This window comes from Alexandromys fortis, unplaced genomic scaffold, assembly GCF_014885135.2.
Source record: "Alexandromys fortis isolate MF-2015 unplaced genomic scaffold, M_Fortis_MF-2015_v1.1 scaffold_213, whole genome shotgun sequence".
In the NCBI taxonomy this organism is placed as follows: Eukaryota; Metazoa; Chordata; class Mammalia; order Rodentia; family Cricetidae; genus Alexandromys; species Alexandromys fortis.
Genome location: NW_026068093.1, coordinates 1,213,681 through 1,233,668, shown reverse-complemented (window position 1 = coordinate 1,233,668; position 19,988 = coordinate 1,213,681). Strand labels below are relative to the sequence as shown.

Below are 19,988 nucleotides of genomic sequence, written 5' to 3'. Positions count from 1 at the left end.
GGTTTCTGCTAACCCTATAATGGCTCCCTCAATAAAGATATCTCTTTATTGAGATATTGCTCTCATCTCTGTCCTTCCTCCATCTCGACTATCCCATTCCCCAAGTTTTCCTTAACCCTCCCCTTCTTCCCTTCTCTTCCTCTTCTACCCTCCCTTCTCCCCCCACCCCATGCTCCCAATTTTGTCAGGCTATCTGGCCTGTTTCCAACTTTCAGATAAATCTATATATGTTTTTCTTTGGATTCACCTTATTACTTAGCTTCTGGACTGTACTCCCAAAGTCCAGTTGAAGAGTGGAAGGAATGAGAATATGAGCAAAGAGGTCAAGACCATGATAGGTTCACCCACTGGAACAGTTTACCTGAGCTAATAGGAGCTCACCAACTCCAGCCAGACTGGGAAGGAACAAGCATAGTACCAAACTAGTCCTTCTGAATGTGGTTGACAGTTGAATTGCTGAGGCAGACTGAGGAGGGGCCATTGACGGTGGCACCACGATTTATCCCTACTGCATGTACTGGCTTTTTGGGAACCTATTCTCTTTAGATGTATACCTTGCTCAGCCTAGATATAGTAGAGAGGGTCTTGGACCTTCCCCAAAGCAATGTGCCTTACCCTCTCTGAGGACTGGATGAGGGTGGGGTGGGAGGATGTGTGGAGGGAATGAGAGGGGAGGGAGTGGGAACTTGGATTGGTATTTTTTTAAAAAATGTAATAAATTTTTAAAAAATTAAAATGTAAATTTTTTAATTGATTTCTACACTATGTGAAATAAAAGATTTGTTGGTGAGTGTGATTTGGTAGGTGAGTGTGATTGAAAAATAGAAAAGAATAAAAGTATCTATGAACTCCACTAACAGAAAGCATACAAACTGAAAGACAGAAATAAAACTAAACCACAAAGATGAACTAAGCATCAAGAGCTCAAATATAAAGATAACTGAAGTTCCAAGAGATGGAGGGGAAGTTCCCTCAAAATTTAATAGTGACTTAATACAGATTTGGCAAAAGACATACAGATTCAAGAAGATCTGTGATTCCTAAAAATAAAGTTTCCAATTAAACTATATCTACTTTGTCATGAACAAGCTGCTGAAAACCAGTCAAAGGAGCCCATTGCAAAGCAAAGGGAAAGGGCACGTGGCATGTGGCATCCAGCACAGGCACTTGGGAACAACACTTTGAATGGCAGATTTATTTTATTTTTATAGTATCTTCTTCCATGACAGTCAAAGACAATGGAACAACACCTTTAAAGTCCTGAAACAAAAAAGTCATCAACCTTGAGTTCTATATGCAGTAAAATATCCTTCAAGAGTAATGGCAAGCTAGGAAGCGCTTAGAGGTGAGGGAGAAAGTCCAACCCACAGAAACTACTCCAAGAAATACCAGGAGCTCTGTGAGCTCAACAGAAGTTACACTGGGTCTTTAGGAAGAAATGTAAGCACTGGAACTATCTAGTGTATACAAACTCTACCTCAACAAAATGGTAAACAGTTAAGGGAAATTATCCAAACTTACAATTACTCGTATACTTCATGAAACTAATAAAGTATAGAGATAGAAAAAAGACATCTTTAGATGTGCAGGCTTCAAAGACCTCACATTCTTTTTTTTTTTTTAAGACTTCATATTCTTACCAAGTTAAAGGATATTTCCTACCAAAACAATACAGTTAACTAAGAATGATGGTGACCCAAGATTCAATGGATCTAGCACTAAACAAGTACAAAGAATTTTCTGTGATGACAGAGGAAAAGAGATTTCAGCATAGCAACAATACAGTAGACATGAGGACAGCCTCTGAAGACAACAATTATATTACAATGGTGTCAAGTGAAAGATGGTTGGCACTAATGTCTGCTATCCAAGTAGCTACTGCCTGTCTAATGCAAAGCAGAATGCCTGAGTTGGCTTGGGCTGCCTCCTATTCTTAGCATAATGGGACTATAACCCAATCACACACACATGCGCACACACACACACACACACACACACATAGGTACACACACACAAATAAATAAATATAATAAAATTAAAAATCAAAGTACATCGCAAATCTGTAGTAACCAAAGCAGTGTGGTTCTGTCACGGAGACACACAGGTCAGTGAAAAAGAGGAGCTCAGAAACAAAGAGCCACATTTATAAACAATGATCTTCAACAAAAATGCCAAAAAGACACAATAGGAAAACAATAGTCTCTAATAAACAGCACTAGGAAAAGAGAATCCCATGTACATAGCATGAAGTTAGGATTCTTAAGAACTGAACTCAAAATTATTACAGACTTAAATTAAGACTTGGAAGTGTAATAATACCATGTGGAGAAAGCAAAGGAGTAGAGCTCTGTGACACTGACCTAGGGCAAAGTTTTGGCTTCTGCTGCTGCTCTTTTTGAGCTACAAACCCTAAAGCACAGATAGCAAGAGCAAAAGAACAAAACTAAAGACTATTACATCAAGCTCACGAATCTCTGCACAGCAAAGGAAGCATCCTGAAGTCTGAAGATTCATGCTGTAGAGCTGGAAAATGCATCTGCAAACCATTCACCTTATCTGGCATAAATATCCAAAGTCTTTATGGAACTGAATCAACTTACTTCATAGCACAGAAAAAAGGTACACAGTTTTTAATGTGCAGCAGGATCTAAATAGACATTTTTCAAAGGCAGACACAGAGCGGTCCAGCAAGTGTAAGAACACCACTGTCACCAAGGAAACACAAATGAAAACTGCCATGAAAAACCATCCCACAGCTGTTAGATTGGCTGTGAGCAGAATGACAAAGGGTAACGAGTGTTGGTAAAAGATGAAAAAAGATAATTATACAACTAATAGAAGCATGAATTATTACAGTTATTCAGGAAAATAATGTGGAAGCTTCTCAATTTAAAAAAAAATAGAACTATGCTATGCTATGAGCCAGCAATTCTACTTCTACACACATAACCCAAAGAAAATGAAACTACCACATATAAAAGACATCTACACTCCCATGGACACTGCTGCTTTATTACCAAAATCAAGTATGAAATCAGCCTACGCACCCATTAGTACACAAACAGTAAAGAGAATGTGGGATAGATACAACGGAATACTTTAGGGGCTTTAAAGCAGGGGTAGGAGGATCCTGTCAGTTGTGATAACATGGATGAACCTAGAGGACACTGTGCTAAATAAAACCTCACAGAAAGATAAATTTCCTATTATCTCACTTATACAAGGAATCTAAAAGAGTTGAACTTCCCAAAGTAGCAAATCAAATCATGGTCACTAGGGACTAAAGAAGTGGGAAGTACAGGGAAGACAATGGTCAGAGGACACAAGATTTCAGTTAAATCAAAGCTCTAAGTTCAAGAGTTCTGTTTTATGCTAATAATATGTTGCCCATTTGAAAACTGATGATTTCCAGACAATATCATTACAAGAAAATAGGTATGTACAGTAATACACAGATGATTCAGTAATACCGCCATGGATGCAAATATCAAAACATTCTATTTATAGCATAAATTATGTATATTTTTTTATTTGTCAGTTTAAAAAAGTAATTTCCTAGAGGCAGCAGAGAGAAGTCAGGGTTTAGATTACATATTGTTTGTTTTTTGAGAGATGGTCTTACTATATAGCCCAGGCTGACCTGGAATGTGTCATCTTGCTACCTCCGCCTCCAGAGTGCTAATACAAGTGTGCCTTATCTTGCCTGGCTTCAAGAAGATTCTGTGGATGAAGAAAGTGTGGAGGGCTGGAGAGATGGCTCAGAGGTTAAGAGCATTGCCTCCTCTTCCAAAGGTCCTGAGTTCAATTCCCAGCAACCACATGGTGGCTCACAACCATCTGTAATGGGGTCTGGTGCCCTCTTCTGGCCTGCCGGCATACACACAGAATATTGTATACATAATAAATAAATATAAAAAAAAAAAGAAAGTGTGGAATATATACACATTAGAGTACTATGCTGCGGTAAAAAACAATGACTTCTCGAATTTTGCATGCAAATGGATGGAAATAGAAAACACTATCCTGAGTGAGGTAACCCAGACCCAAAAAGATGAACATGGGATGTACTCACTCATAATTGGTTTCTAGCCATAAATAAAGGTCACGGAGTGTATACCTGGTGAACCTAAAGAAGCTAAATAAGAAGGTGAACCCAAGAAAAAACATATAGTTATCCTCTTGGCTAAGGGAAGTAGACAAAATTGCCGGGGAGAAAATTGAGATCTTGGGGGTGGGGTGGGTTGGGGATAAGGGGGAACAGGGAGAGAAAAGTGAGAAGGGGAGGATTGGGGGAACTTGGGGAAACAGGAAGATTGGGATAAAGGAAGGTTGGATAGGGGAGCAGGGAAGCACATATCTTAGTTAAGGGAGCCATCTTAGGGTTGGCAAGAGACTTGAACCTAGAGAGGCTCCCAGGAGCCCAAGGCGATGTCCCCAGTTAGTCCCTTGGGAAGCTGAGGATAGGGAACCTGAAATGACCCTATCCTATAGCAATACTGACGAATATCTTTCATATCACCATAGAACCTTCATCTGGTGATGGATGGAGATAGAGACAGAGACCCACACTGGAGCACTGGACTGAGCTCCCAAGGTCCTAATGAGGAGCAGATGGAGGGAGAACACGAGCAAGGATGTCAGGACCACGAGGGGTGCACCCACTCACTGAGACAGTGGAGACTGATCTATTGGGAGCTCACCAAGGTCAGCTGGACTGTGACTGAAAAAGCATGGGATAAAACCGGACTCTCTGATCATGGCGAACAATGAGGACTGATGAGAAGCCAAGGTCAATGGCAAGGGGTTTTGATCCTACTTTATGTTCCGGCTTGGTGGGAGCCTAGCCAGTTTGGATGTTCACCTTCCTAGACATGGACGGAGGGGGGAGGACCTTGGACTTTCCACAGGGCAGGGAACCCTGACTGCTCTTTGGATTGGAGAGGGAGGGGGAGAGGAGTGGGGGGAGGGGGGAAATGGGAGGCTGGGAGGAGGCAGAAACTTTTTTTTCCTATTCTCAATAAAAAAAAAAGAATGCAACCGAGGAAAACCAAAAAAAAAATTTTTTAAATAAAAAAAGAAGATTCTGAGCATAATCTTTAGCTAAAGTAAAAGGAAGAAAACAAAAAAGTAGTATACATAAACGTTAAATTCCAGTTACTAGATTTTTTTCACAACTAGTATAAACCAGAGGAATACTAGCAATTCTAAGACAGTCTCTAGGAATAAACAAGTAAGTAAAAATTTGTAGATAATACTAATTAGGTTTGTCAATGCTGAAGAAAGAAATTATAAATATAGGAACTATAAAAATATAAAAATAATAGAATTAGATATAGTATAACTTGATAGTTTAAAATAGTTATAGAAATAGAAACATGTCTATAGATACATAAAAACATACAAGTTATGTATGCATATATTCTTCTATTACCTATATCTGTAGTATTAATCACTCTATGGCTGTAATAAGATAACATGACCAAAGCAACTTATAAAAGAAAGATTTTTAATGGTTTTGTGGTTCTGGAGGGTTACAGTCTTTACTGGAGGAGTGAAGGCATAATGACAGTAAGCTGGGGCAACAGCTAAGAGTTCACATCATGATCTACAAGCAAGAAGCAGAGAGCAGAAATGGCACCAGTCTTTTGAAACCTCAAAGTCTGCCCCCAATGACACACCTCCAACAAGGCTACACCATCTAATCCTTCACAAACAGTTCTACCAACAGGGAGCAAATACTCAAACACATGTGCCTGTGGGAGCCATTCTCATGCAAACCATCAAATCTATGGATTGAGAGCCTAGAATCAATGATGACCAACAGCAATGACTTTAGTTAGTACCCATATCTAACATATTAACAGGAACCATCTCTTTAGGAAAATGGCACTTCTAAGACTGGAGTAAGAAAGCACAAATATGACAGACTGGGAATAAAGCTAAATTTCACTTAGTAGAAAATTGTTTCTCCTTTGTACCATTCTTTTTTCATCATGTATGTGTGTGTGTGTGTGTACACACCAGATGTGTAGAGAGGAGAGAACAACTTAGAGGAGTTAGTTCTCTCCTTCTACCATATGGGTCCAAGGGATTGAACTCAGGTCATCCGACTTAGCAGAAAGTGCTTTTGCCACTGAGGCATTTTATCAGTCCCTAATCTTCAATCTTTCCTGTAGACCTACAAATTCTTTCCTCCTTCCTGCCTGCCTTTCTTTTTAGTGCTGGAGAACAAACCTGGGACCATTATATACTATGCCCTTGTAATTCAACATTTTTTTTAAGTTTTTCAAAACAGGGTTTCTCTGTGTAGCTTTGGAACCTGTTCTGGAATTCATTCTGTAGACCAGGTTGGCTTTGAACTCACAGAGATCCACCACACTCTGCCTCCTGAGTGCTGGGATTAAAGGCGTGTGCCACCATCTCCAGGCAATTCTACCTTTTTTTTAATTTTTATTTTATGTATGTGGGTGCTTTGCCTGCATGTATGTTTGTGCATCATGAGTATGCCCGGTACCTACAGACCAAAGAGGATGTTAAAATATCCCCTGGAACTAGAACTACATGTGGTTTTGAACTGACATGTAGGTACTAGGAATTAAACCCAGGTTCTCTGGAAGAGCAGCAGGTGCTCTTTACTGCTGAGTCATAGCTCCAGTCCCTCTGTGACATTTTTTTAAAGAACCCATCTTTAGAGTCATATCTACTTTACATTTTTCTCATGCTAAACAATATTCCCAACAACTGACAATATAACAATTTTTCAGCATGGAATATATAATGCAATAAACTATTCAGATAATTAGCTAAAGGATATGTGGGCTAAAGATCATTCCATCCTTTTACACATAATAAATCTTAGGTCTAAGTCCAAATAAAAGTGATCCCAAATGAGAGTTATGTCGTAAAACAATTTCTTTTAATGTGTCAGAAGTGACTTTACTCATTTATATTTTACAAAGTACTTCTATGATTTAGAAGATCAAATGTCCTGAAAGGGACAACAATCCAGTACTTTCTACTAACACAGCTGTTCGCTACAGATCTTGAGAGGAGCAAGGCGGTGGGACAGAAACCAGAAGTAGGAAATAATAATAGTTATAAAACACTAAGCAAACTTTGGAATCACTCATTATTAATGTCAAGTTTATAACTATTTATTACTACACATTATGCCTTCTTCAGACCCTGGATGGAGAGCAATAAGCATGGCCAACCACATCCCGCTTTCACGGTACTTTAATCTAGAATGATGACACACTGCACATATAACCAGGGAACATGACAGGGAAAGAGGGCCCTACTTTTTAATGTGGTGATTATTAAGAAACATCTCTTTAGAGAAAGTTATATTAGAACTAAGTCCACTGTGTGAATGTCTCAGAGCATAGACTTCTGGGCAGAAGGCATAAGACCAACGGAGTAACAGTCTCTGCATGTTCAAAGAACATAGAAAACTCACTGATAAGCTTTCTATAGTAGAAAGAAATGACCAACAGCAGCAGAGAATAACCAGCTTTGTACTAGGTACAGCAACAGCATTGTGTACATATAAAAATATCCACATTGCAGAATGAAATTTTGAATGTGTGTGCTACTTCTAAATGATATTAGGGATATGTGTATTATAGTGTGTCTGCAAATGGAAGGTAAGTTTTAAAGGTGGGTAAGGCAAATATACCTCAAGGATTGACTTTTGAGGACGTATAATGGGGGGCAATACACTGTCTCTCTACCTCTGTGTATAAATTTTTTCATAAAAGTTTTAAAAACTACATATACTATATATGTTACAGTTGAGACCTAGTGACGCCCCTTCTTTATCTTTCTTTACTGCCCCAGCACAGCAATGTCTTCTAATTATCTTGTTTGAAAAGTTAGAAACAAAACTTTAAGGTTTGGTCTACACTGGACAGGTCCTATCCTCTTTTACAGAGAGCTAGCATACCTAAGGCAATGTTGAAATCCAGAGAACACGCAAATAAGAACACAAAATAAATAGTCATGTGCCAATATACAAGTCATTCTTCCTGAGAAAAAGCAGAATCGCCACCACTACAGCAAGTCTTACACTTACAGGAAGTTTAGGTAAAATAAACCCTTTCCTCCTTGAATTACTTTTATATGTTTCATTACAGCAGTAGAAACCCTTAAAAAAAAGATACCACACATATACAAAAACAATAATTTAGAATTTTTAAATAAATACACATTCACATAAGGCATAGTGGTTCATGCCCATAATCCCAACACTTAGGAGGCTGAGCAAAGAATGCTGTAAATTTGGCAGCCTGGGCTACATAGTGAGTTCCAAGACAGCCTAGGCTACAAAGTTGAGAACTAGGGTCAAGAAAAAAGGGGTAGGGTAGGAAATATTTTGATGATCATTTGTATGTTTACTATCAGGTTCATCAACCATGAATTAATTAATAGTTAATATGTTTCATCTACTACTAAACAAGCATACACATCTTAAATTATAATAAATTAATAAGAAAACTCTTAAATCTCCTTTTTTAAAAAAAATCTCAATTTTGAGTTACAAAATCAAAATTCTTACTGTCTATCTGTCTTTGTGGTACTGGTATTAGAGATTTAACTCAAAGTCTCATGCACTGAGCTAAATCATCGGTCCTTTTTCTTCAGTTTTTTGTTTTAATAGAGTGTCCCTAAGTTGCCCACTATGGCTGGCCTTGAAATGCAATTCTCCTTCTGCAGTCTCCTGGGTAGGTTGGGTTATAGGCCTATACCACCAGATCCAGACATAATGTCAAAATATCCGATTTAGAAATCAACTCAGTAACAGCTACATCTATTAGGTCGGGGGGCGGGGGGTTCATCTGTAAATTACTTATTCTGGAAGCACAGAGACCTAAGTCCAATCCTCATAAACCATAAAAATATCAATGTGAAGCACATTAGTAATTCCAGTGATACAGAGGCTAAGACAGGAGGATTCCTGGGGTTCACTAATTGGGTAAACTCCAGACCAAGAAGACCCTGTCCCCCAAGAAAGAAACCTGAAATGGCCCTCCTGGTTTTTTTGTTTTTGTTTTTTCCCCCTTGGTTTTTTGAGACAGGGTTTCTCTGTAGCTTTGGAGCCTGTCCTGGAATTAGCTCTTGTAGCCCAGGCTGGCCTCGAACTCACAGAGATCCGCCTGCCTCTGTCTCCCGAGTGCTGGGATCAAAGGCGTGCGCCACCACCGCCCGGTGTGGTCCTCCTGCTTCTATACACACATGTTTACATGCATACATGTGTGCACACATACACACTCAGGCACATACATGTGTTCACATAAAAGAAAAAGACTTAAGGTCTTTAGGTACATAAACTATAAACTGGATGAAGCAGGTATACCATAGGAACAATCCCAACTTCATGGTGTGATAAACAGGTACCTAATGAAAGCTGAAAAGTAACTCATTACCAGCCATAGGCATCATTTCAGTAGTAATCACTACCATCATCTAAAAAGACAGAGGACTGCAAAGCCTGCCTACATGGACAGTTTTACCATGACAACCTGGAAAAACTATGTGACCTCCATAACCTACAATCTGCTGAACAAAATGGCTAAAACACACAAGAATTGAAATTAGTTTTTCCTAGGTTCATATCATTTCAAATAAAATGCCAGTGTTTGTCAAAATGCTCTTTAAATTTGACACACAGTATTACATCAAACTGGCTTCTGTGAGTCAGTAACAACAAAAGTTGGTTTTGTTAAGGTCAGCCATATCATTACTTTGTCGTTGCTAAAGTGTTGCTATAATAACTATAACACTCTCAGGGCTGCCACTAAAAACATCTGGAAATTCCTACTTACAGACTCAGCCCCATTCTGGCCTACAACATAAGGTCTGTATCATGTCTTGGACAGAATCCTAGAAGAAGACATACAAAGTCACAAACTACACCACCTCAAAATACCCAAAGTCGGAGGTAAAAATCTAGTATCATTCAAGAAACAAGGGGAATGTAGGACACAAAATTCTGAACAATAAACAGCCTACGGAACTAAGTTCAGACTTACAGTAAGGTGTGAGCAGCTATGGCCCCCATGCCAACCTGGTCTGCCCAGCTTGTAGGGATGGACCTGACAGGTCCAGCAAAACCAACCTGAATCTAGCTCCAATTTCTGTGATGAAATTATTTTCTACATTTACACTTTTCAATGTGAGCTTGGAAGATGGTGACCCTATGGTTGGCAGCTTTTCCACATTTCCCAGATAAAAACTATCACTGAGATCAAAGGGACCAAACTCTGTAGGGCCCTGAGACATAAACTAGAAGCTGTTAAGCCTGCTAACTGCTTTCAAGGACTGCTAAATGCTTCAAGAACATTGGTTTTGTGTTGAGCTTTAAGTCTATTATAAATGTCCAATTTTTTTCCCTGTAAATGAGCAAAACACTGAAACTTCTGGGAGTGGACTATTCAAGGCTTTGACTGGAGATAGACAGACTGCAGGACTATTCAAGGCTTTGAACAGAGGTAGATAGAGTTAGGGACCATCAGCCCTGCAGCCTCTGCTATGAAAACTGGCTAGACTGACCTCAAGGCAGCCCAGCTACTTTAGATACTTTATCTCTCTGAGAACATGCCAGCTGCCAGGGACACTACAGTTAAAGCCATGGCTCTGGCTCCAGGAGGCCTTGCTCCAGTCACAACTGCTCCAGATAGCCTGTACTGGCCTTGGAAGGCACATTCCAGTCAAGGCAAGATTTCATAACTTGTAGATAACCTTGAAGCTATTCTCACTCAAGTTACTCCTCAGTAACTCAGCAAGAAGTAAGTAAGCATGCAATGTGGAACTTGTGACTGAATGGTCCCTATACAGGGCCTATGACTGCTGGAACTGGACACTACACTATGATTGGTGCAAACACATCTTTCATTTATTTACATGCTACATACATGCCCTCCCATACACACTCTCCCTACTATATAAACAGACTGTACAGCTGACTCTGAAATCAACTAAGAGGCATCTTTTGAGGTTTCTCCCAATGGTCTCTTCTTGTGACTTTTATAGTCGAAACATCAGGCTAAACTGACTGTACAAAGAGGAGATGGCATTGGTGAGAATGCAGAGAACTTACAGAAAACAAACAAGGACTAAAACTCTGCAGGGAGCATGGGCAGCTGAAATGACAGGGGACAATATTTAGATGACAAGAAGCAAAAACACAAGACTGTGAGACAATTGTAAAGATGAGAATTAGAATTCAAGAAACTGCCAGGCAGTGATAGCACACCTTTAATCCCAGCATCCAGGAGGCAGAAGCAGGTGGATCTCTGTGAGTTTGAAGCGCGCAGGACAGCTGGTGCTGTTAGACAGAGAATCCCTGTCTCAAAAAAAAAAAAAAATTGAGGAAACCGCCTAGCTCTAAGGACTAAGAGTCAGTCCCTAGAAGCCATGGGTCCAGACTCTCGGAGCCTAAGAACTCTTAACACTGGCCATCTGCTGCAGCTGTTGCTACTACCCATGCCTAGCTACTGCAATAAACTGTGGTTCCCTGGATAGAGTGCAGCACCACTAACAGTCAGTGCTCACAACATTAACTCTTCAACTTGAGCATCTAGGACTGAAAGTTTCTGGCCCCCAGAGCTAGGAGGAGTAATAAGGAGAATAAGCCCCTATTCCTCAGGGTTCAGAGGGATAAGCCTGTTGTTAGTCCAGCCCATAGGCTCTTAGCTCTCAAGGGCCCAGAACCAACAACACTAACACAGCCACCCTTTGTCTACTCATATTGCTACCCAGAGTCAGAAATAACCCAAACCAGCTCACTGGTAACACCATCACTCACAAGAGCCATCCCATGAATTCAGTGCTTAACAATGTCAGATATATTCAGAAAAATAGCAAAATCTAAGAAAAGCAAATAACTGAATAATTCCAAAAACAATGAAATACAACTATGACCCACTAGAATTCGTAATGTCTAGGGGAGAGAAAATAAACCATGGCTTAGGTACTCAGGGAATTAAGCCAGTGTCTATGCAAATATATAAGCAGAGGGTCAGAACACAAGCTAGTTCCACAGCAAGGCTCAGAAATTCATTATTATTTAAAACTTTCAAGTTGCAAGTATTCAACTTGTCACTGAAAAAAAAATATGTCACTAAGATCTTGCTGCCTCTGGATGTATGTTAAATATAAAAGCTATAATAATACAGACTTGGCACACAGAATGCAGATGTGAAGAAACCCAGAGATATAGTTCCTACAACTACAAGCTTGACAAACTACACACATGCAACTGACAGTACTGCAGATGAGGAGTAGCCTTCAACGAAGCCTAAAAATGATAAAGATAAAACTGCCTTCCTCCAGGGAGAGGGAAACTCTTTCTTGAGAAATTAAAGACAGAGCAGAGCACTGAGGAAGATCTGCAGAAGTAATTAGTTAAGATGATGTCAAATAAGAGTGTGGCATACCCAAAGATTATTGCTTTGTAAAAAGGAAAGACTTAAACACAGACACACTCCCAGAGATAACATCATGGGAAGGGTGAAGACAAACATTAGATGATGTGTCTAAAAGCCAAAGATTGCCAGCAACCTCCTGAAGCTAGGAGAGGGAGATGGAACAGATGCTTCACAGCCTTCAGGATTCAACTCTGCCAACACCTGGATGTCAGGCTTCTAGCTTCCAGAGCTTTGAACAGTAAATTTCTGTTGTGTAAGCATTCAGTGGTACACTGGGCCTCCATATCTACAGGTTCTACCTTGGTGGATTCAACCAACACAGACTGAAAGAATCAAGAAAAATATGTTGAATATGCATAAACTTTTTCCTTGTCATTATCCCCTAAACAATATGATATAAGGATTTTGTTTGATATTATAACTAACCTAGAGGTGGTTAGCTACATCCACCTCTAGTTAGTACATATCAAAGAGGATATGCACAGGTCACACACAAATACACTGTTCCATATAATGACTTAAGCATCAGTAGAATCATCCAGGTTCCTGCAGCTACAGAAACTGAGGCAGGGATGGAAAGGTGGCTCAGAAGTTAAGAACACTGTTGCTCTTGCAGAGTACCTAAGTTCAGCTCCCAGCACCCACATAGTGGCTCATAGTATCCATAAGTCCAGTTCTAGAGGACCCATCACCCTCTTCTGACCTTCATGGACATCAAGCATGCAAGTGGTGAACATACATACACACAAGCAAACCCACACATACATAAATAATCTAGAATGGAAAAGAAAACAAGAAACAATTATGTTTTGTTGTAACTGTATCCTGTAGACCAGGAAATTAATCTACCACCATTACCAGGCTCAGGAGATCCAGTGAAAACCTCTCTCTCAACGACTTCTCCAAAATGACAAGAAAATCTAAATATATAGGACATAAAATAGTCTATAGCAAGGCCTCATTATTAAAAACAGACTAAAGTCTAAATAGTAAAAGAACCACTCTTTTGGATTAGCTTTTAAATAACCTTACCAATGGTCACTATAATATAATATAATAATATAATATAATAATATATATAAGAAGATGCTTAAACAGACAATAAACAAATGCAAATTTTTGTGTATTGAAGGTGGTGCTTCAACAGATAAAAGATTTCTCACTAAATGATACTAAACAATAGCTATACAAGTGAGAAAAATGAATTTGATTTTTAGCTACTGCCCTACTTCCCACCAAACCTGATAGTGACCAGGAAGAAGAAGCAACAGATTTAACTGCAAAAGACTAAATTAGTTAAGTATTGAATACATGATCTACCATAAACAAATGCAAAGGCAAATATCTTGTTTCCTGTCTTAAACTATTCCAAAGCACAGAAGATGATGAAAAACTTGGGGCTGGAAAGATATTCTATCAATAAAATGTACATCACGCAAGCATGAGGACCTGAGTTCCAATCCCATGTGGGAAACAAAAAAAGCTAAATACAGCCGCATGCATCTTAACCCTAGTGGAGTGGCAGAGATGTAAAGACCCCCCCCCCAGAAGAGGGAGAGACCCTGCCTCAAATGATAAGGGAGAGTAGATGAAGAGATGGCTCTGCAGTAAAAAACACTGGCTCCTCTTCTGAAGGACCTAGGTTTGGTTCCCAGCACCCATGTGGGGGGGGGGGTCACAAAACCATCTAGAACTTCAGTTATAGAGGATCTGACACCCTTTTCTAGCCTTCACAGACACTGCACACACCCTATATAAACATACACTCAGACGAACAATTATCCATAAAAATTAAAACTAAAAAAAACTTAAAAATACATATCTTTCAAAAGTAGTAAGCATAGTATTTAATGGTATAATTCAATAGCATTATTACTGAAGTCAGAATGTGAGTTCTGGGATTAAAGGTGTACACCACCACTGCCTGGAAAATTTTAAAACATTTTTAAATGACCTAAAAAATTGCAAATTCTGTTCTTTTTTTTTAAGAACAGAATTTATTAAAACACAATCCTTTTAGGAATTTTTTGTTACCATAAAACAATCAGTAATATTTGGAATAATATACTAGAGTACCAACAGCACCTGCTAATCCAAAAGAGGTTCATTTAGGTTCCCTTTCCTCGGCTGAGGCATTAAAGTGTGCAAACAAACACAATCAAACACATTTGTTTGAGCCCTGTTCAAAATCTAATTTGTATTTTGTTTTAGTTTCTATTTTCTGTCCCTCTTTGTTGTTGTTATTTAACCCTTAGTTGTCCAGAAAATTGATTCAGAGGATGATGCCTTGCTCATGCATCCCAGTCAGTGCAGAGTTTGCTTTCAGTCTCTAAAGCAGAGTGAGAAAGCAGAAGGATGGTGTACTAACCCTATGAAGCTTTTTTTTTAGTGTTTTTTTTTTATTTTTTTTTTATTGAGAAAAGGAAAAAAAATTTGTCCGCCTCCTCCCAGCCTCCCATTTCCCTCCCCCTCCTCCCACCCTTCTCCCCCTACCCCCACTCCTCTCCCCATCCCCCTACTCCTCTCCCCCTCCCTCTCCAATCCAAAGAGCAGTCAGGGTTCCCTGCCCTGTGGAAAGTCCAAGGTCCTCCCCCGCTCCATCCATGTCTAGGAAGGTGAACATCCAAACTGGCTAGGCTCCCACCAAGCTGGAACATGAAGTAGGATCAAAACCCAGTGCCATTGTCCTTGGCTTCTCATCAGCCCTCATTGTTCACCATGATCAGAGAGTCCGGTTTTAAAAACCCAGGATAGCCAAAACAATCCTATACAACAAAGGATCTTCTGGAGGCATTACCATCCCTGACTTCAAACTCTATTACAGAGCTACAGTAATGAAAACAGTGTGGTATTGGCATAAAAACAGAGAAGTCGACCAATGGAATCGCATAGAAGACCCGGAATTTAATCCACAAACCTATGAACACCTCATTTTCGATAAAGGAGCTAAAAGTATACAATGCAAATTCTGTTCTTGACCAAAAAGATTCAACATTAAAAAGAAACAGATCCTAAATCATTCACACCAAAAAAAAGTCAGTGTGCAGAGTTCTGATCATGGCTTTAAAAGAAAATAGTTCATACTGAAGATCAAATACAAGAAAAAAACTAATTAAAAAGTAGTTAAGTCTACTTTTCTTTTCTTAAATCAAGGGTACAATTTGCAAAACAAGGTGGCCTCAACTCCAGGACAGTCCTCCAGCTTCAGCCCCCAAGTGCTGAGAACCACCACACATAACGAAACAAACATTCTCCAAAGGAAAAGGTATCTATACTGAGATGAACTATGTTGTCCAAGTATAAAGAAAATACAAAGTTCAGGTTACCTCACGAAGAAGAAGGAAGAGGTGGGATTAAGAGGAGAGGCACAGAGCCTTCAATGGCAGTAATTTCTTAAAAGCAGTCCCTGTACCTGGGTATTCTGTCTGCTATTATGGATACCTTACACATATTATTTTGTAATTTCTCAGTTATAAATCCGTAACTTAAAACAAACAAGACTGTACATATAATGATACTCATGGTCTTAATTCTAAACTCAGTCCTTCACTACCATGATGCCCTTCTAAGTAGCCACTTGCAAATCCGTGGGAACAGTGATGGGGGACAATAAGGGGCAGTGCACTCTCTGATCAAACACAAGCCAGTGATAATCACTTCAGATACCAGCAAGGATAATGCTTGCCTGAATATACCACAATAGGAAGATTTATAAAAGCGTTTAGAAGCACTGCATGAAGAATGTTGTGATTTTGACAGTAAAATGTTTTCCATTAATTATTTTTAACTGACCAAAATTCAGTGAAACCCAATTGAAATCTCAGTTCTCAATTCTGAAATTAGAGTAATCCCACCCTTGCAATATCACTGTCAGTTCTGCATGTGGTGGGAAGGTGGCTGTGCACTCAAAGACAGCACATCACATACTCCGCCCTACCAAGCAGGCCTGGGCATCCTTTCACTATCACAGTAGAAGGCCATACCATGGGGGCTGGAGAGATGTCTCTGTGGTTAAAAGAACTGGCTGCTCTTCCAGAGGACTCGTGTTCAATTCCCAGCACCCACAAGGCTGCAACTAGGATTCCATTCTTCTGGCACTTGAGGGCACTGCACACAGGTTGTGCACAGACATATCAGCAGCAAAAACAACACACACATAAAAATTTTTTATTTGTTAATGAAAAAACACAGTTACCCAATGACCAATGCCTCTATAGTTGAACCTGGATTCTAATTTCCTATGATAGTGGAATATTCTTTGAGTATAGTAAATTGACTGCTGAGATAATCAATAAATGAATTAGCATAAAGTATGCTGACTTCTTTGGAAGGAATTTTATGAAGCAGATTCAAGACTTCTCATACAATAAACAATTCAATCACACGCACTAATAAAGTAACTAAGTAACAGTAAGAAAACATGCTATCAATCAATCAATAAACCCGTGAATTAATTATGTGCAAGACTGTACTAAGTAATGAAGGCAAATTTTAAAAGAAGCCTGCCCTGAATCAGACTACAGTAGCTAAGGACATACAAAAGACTGTTTTGAAGCCAGACATAAAAAAAAAAAAAAAAAAAAAAAAAAAAAAAAAAAAAAAAAAAAACAACCGTCTACAATTCAATTCGGCTCCCTTGTCATCTGCTTTCCACAGCCACACCCAGTCCAGCCAAATGCATTCCCGCTCCTCCAAGCCCATGCACTGCAATACACATTCTCCTTGCTCCCCAGCCCCCCACCCACCGCTGACCCCTCAGATGCTTCTCTTACACTACAGGCCTGAAAAACTTCCTAACTTCCAAAGTGCATCCCAAATGCTTCCTACATCCTTGCAAGTCTTTTATAAACAGCATGAGCCTGTATGTGCTTGCCACTTCCCTGCTCTAGCTCCTGTTATATTTCTAGACTTATCTCTCTTGCTAGAGTCAAGACATACAACTAAAAAACCTAAATTGAAAACTGAACCATTAGCTATCTGACCTTGACCAAATCAAACTACCCAATTTTCTTAAGCTTCAGTTCCTGAATATACAAAATAAGGAAATCATCACCCAGTGAGCACTCCTTACTTAATTAATAGCGGTGTGGGTTTAGGGGAGGGAAGTGCCTCAGAATGACGACAAAGGCATGGAAATTGTAGCTATTTGAACTACAATCTATACCCTTAATGAGCCAGAGGAAAAGCTAACATATTAAGAAAACACAAGAAAAATATTCAAGGTCAATGAAAGGCATAACCAAAGTGCAACCAAAAAGAAACAGGTATCTTTCACAAAAAAGAAAAAAAAAAACACCTTCCCACACTATACCAGATATAAACACTAATAAATACTAATAGCAGTAGGAAAAATACCAATTGTAACAGAAAACTGAAGGAAAGGAATCATTTCCCAACTCACCAGAGCTCCCCAAATTACTGGCCAACCTCTTTCACCCTGGCTCTGTGAATAAAGCCCAAAGACTAGAAAGAAAAGCTATGTATCTATGAGCGGACAGCATTGAACTGAGTGAGTGATGGGAGGACAGATATAGGCTTGTGCAACATTCACTTAAAATATCAAAGTGGCCAAACTATGACAATGGAGACTAGAATGGTGGTTGCCAACAGCAGGCAAGAAGAGAATGAACTGCTCTAGAGATCTGTTACATCTCGCCCAGTAATTACCACCACTGAACTAAAAATGACTAGGACTAGCCAGGTAGTAATGGCCCACTCCAGAGGCAGCGGCAGGCAGACCTCTTTGAGTTCGAGGCCAGTCTGGTCTACAGAGCAAATTCCAGGACAGGCTCCAAAGTTACAGAAAAACCCTGTCTCGAGGAGGGGGGGGGGGGTGTCTGGGAACGACGACTAAGACTGTGTGGATGGATGCATGCACTTGAAGGCCAGGAAGTCAGCCTTTGGTGTTAATTCCTCGGAAGCTGGCTGCCTTGGTTCTCATTTTGGAGGGGTTGGTTTTTTTGTTTTGTTCTGAGATAGCCTCTCTCTGGGACCTGGGGCTCACAGATTAGGCTTGACCTGCAAGGCGCCAGGATCCTTCTGTCTCCTCAGCACTATTGTTACAAGCACATGTCACCAGGTCTGCTTTTTACACGGGTGCTGGGGATATAGAACTCAGGTCCCAGCGTGCTGCAAACACTTTACCAACTAAGCTAATTCTTCCAGCCTGACAATAAGTTTCATATTAAGTGATTTGCTACTTTTTTTAAAGGAGTTTCAAAAAAAATTTAAAAAGACACGAAAACTGGTTCCCAAGCAAGAGTACTGATTTAAAAATATTTCGAATCAACTGGCCCCAATGGCCTATTTTAATCCCTAAAATAAAGTAAAAATGAGTACATCTTTCTAGTGGGACATAGAAGCTTCTCCAACTAAAATACAGCAGGAGGGAGGAGCAACGGCTCAGCAGGTAAATGCACTTGCCACAAAGCCTGAAGACCTGAATCAACCCACAGGACCCATTTGGTAGGAGGAGAGACTCCACCTGTTGCTCAGAGACCTCCCCACAAACACACAGACAAACACACACACACACACAAACTTGAATTTAGATTTTTTTTAATCAAAATCTACAAAATGAAGCATAGGGAGCAAGTTAAAAAGAAGGGCTGAGTACACAATTCAAATGCTAACTGGTGGCAGAAACACAAAGCAGACTATTCAGACACAAACATACTGTGTCATCCCCACCCGACACACAGCCTAAGTTCCTAAGTAAGACCTTCATAGAGGCTTCTCTTTATTCAAAGCACAAAGAAAAATTCAGCTTGCCTACAAGGCCCAGCACAATCGGGCCCCACTCCACTTCTCCAGCTCTCTGTCCTACGAGATTATTCCACAAGCCTGCACGTCCCTCCTTGTGTCCCCTTCCTCTCCTCTCTGCCATCACAGGGTCTCTGCTCTGCTAGCCAATCTCACTGATTGAAAAGCACTTCTTTCCTATGCATCCTGAATATCTCCATTCATAAGTTTCATTTGTAACTCTCTTAACACATCACAACTGCATCTTAACATCTGTGTGGTTACTGGATTATCATCTGCTGAAAACGGGGATCATGCCTGCATTTATTCTCAACTCCACAGTCAAGCAGTGAGCGGTACCAGGTGGACACTCCAGCATCTGCTTAGTAACTAGATTAAACAATATAATATCTACAAGAAAACAATAAAATATCCTAAATGGTCTTAAGAGTTTATCCGCCTTCATAATTGTATCTTTGGTGGCTCTGCAAAGCAATAGCTTAAAATCCTTATCTGAACTGCTAATGTCCTTCTATAGCTTAAGTCAACTGCTAAGCATCGAAGACTGATAAGATAACCATACACACACATACACACACACGGACACAGACACAGAGACACACATGGGCACACCACAGATAAAACATAATAATTGGTTGCTAGGTAACCATTGTTTCTGTTGTCTCCTGACACAGTGCCTACTACAAATGAAATACTGAAGAATATCAGTCAAATAAAGAACAAAACTTCACAAGACTCTTAAGTACCTCTTAAACAGTAACTTACTTAAACTGCTGTGTTTCGCATAAATATGAGACC

General features: G+C 39.8%; 2 protein-coding genes across 12 annotated transcripts in view; one reads left to right on the top strand and one right to left on the bottom strand.

The window, feature by feature from the left end:
• Htr2b (5-hydroxytryptamine receptor 2B) overlaps positions 1–19,988 on the top strand; it is a 748,006-nt gene that overhangs the window by 67,788 nt on the left and 660,230 nt on the right. The gene's annotated exons all lie outside the window — the stretch shown is intronic.
• Positions 1–19,988, bottom strand: part of Dis3l2 (DIS3 like 3'-5' exoribonuclease 2) — a 346,237-nt gene that overhangs the window by 324,827 nt on the left and 1,422 nt on the right. The gene's annotated exons all lie outside the window — the stretch shown is intronic.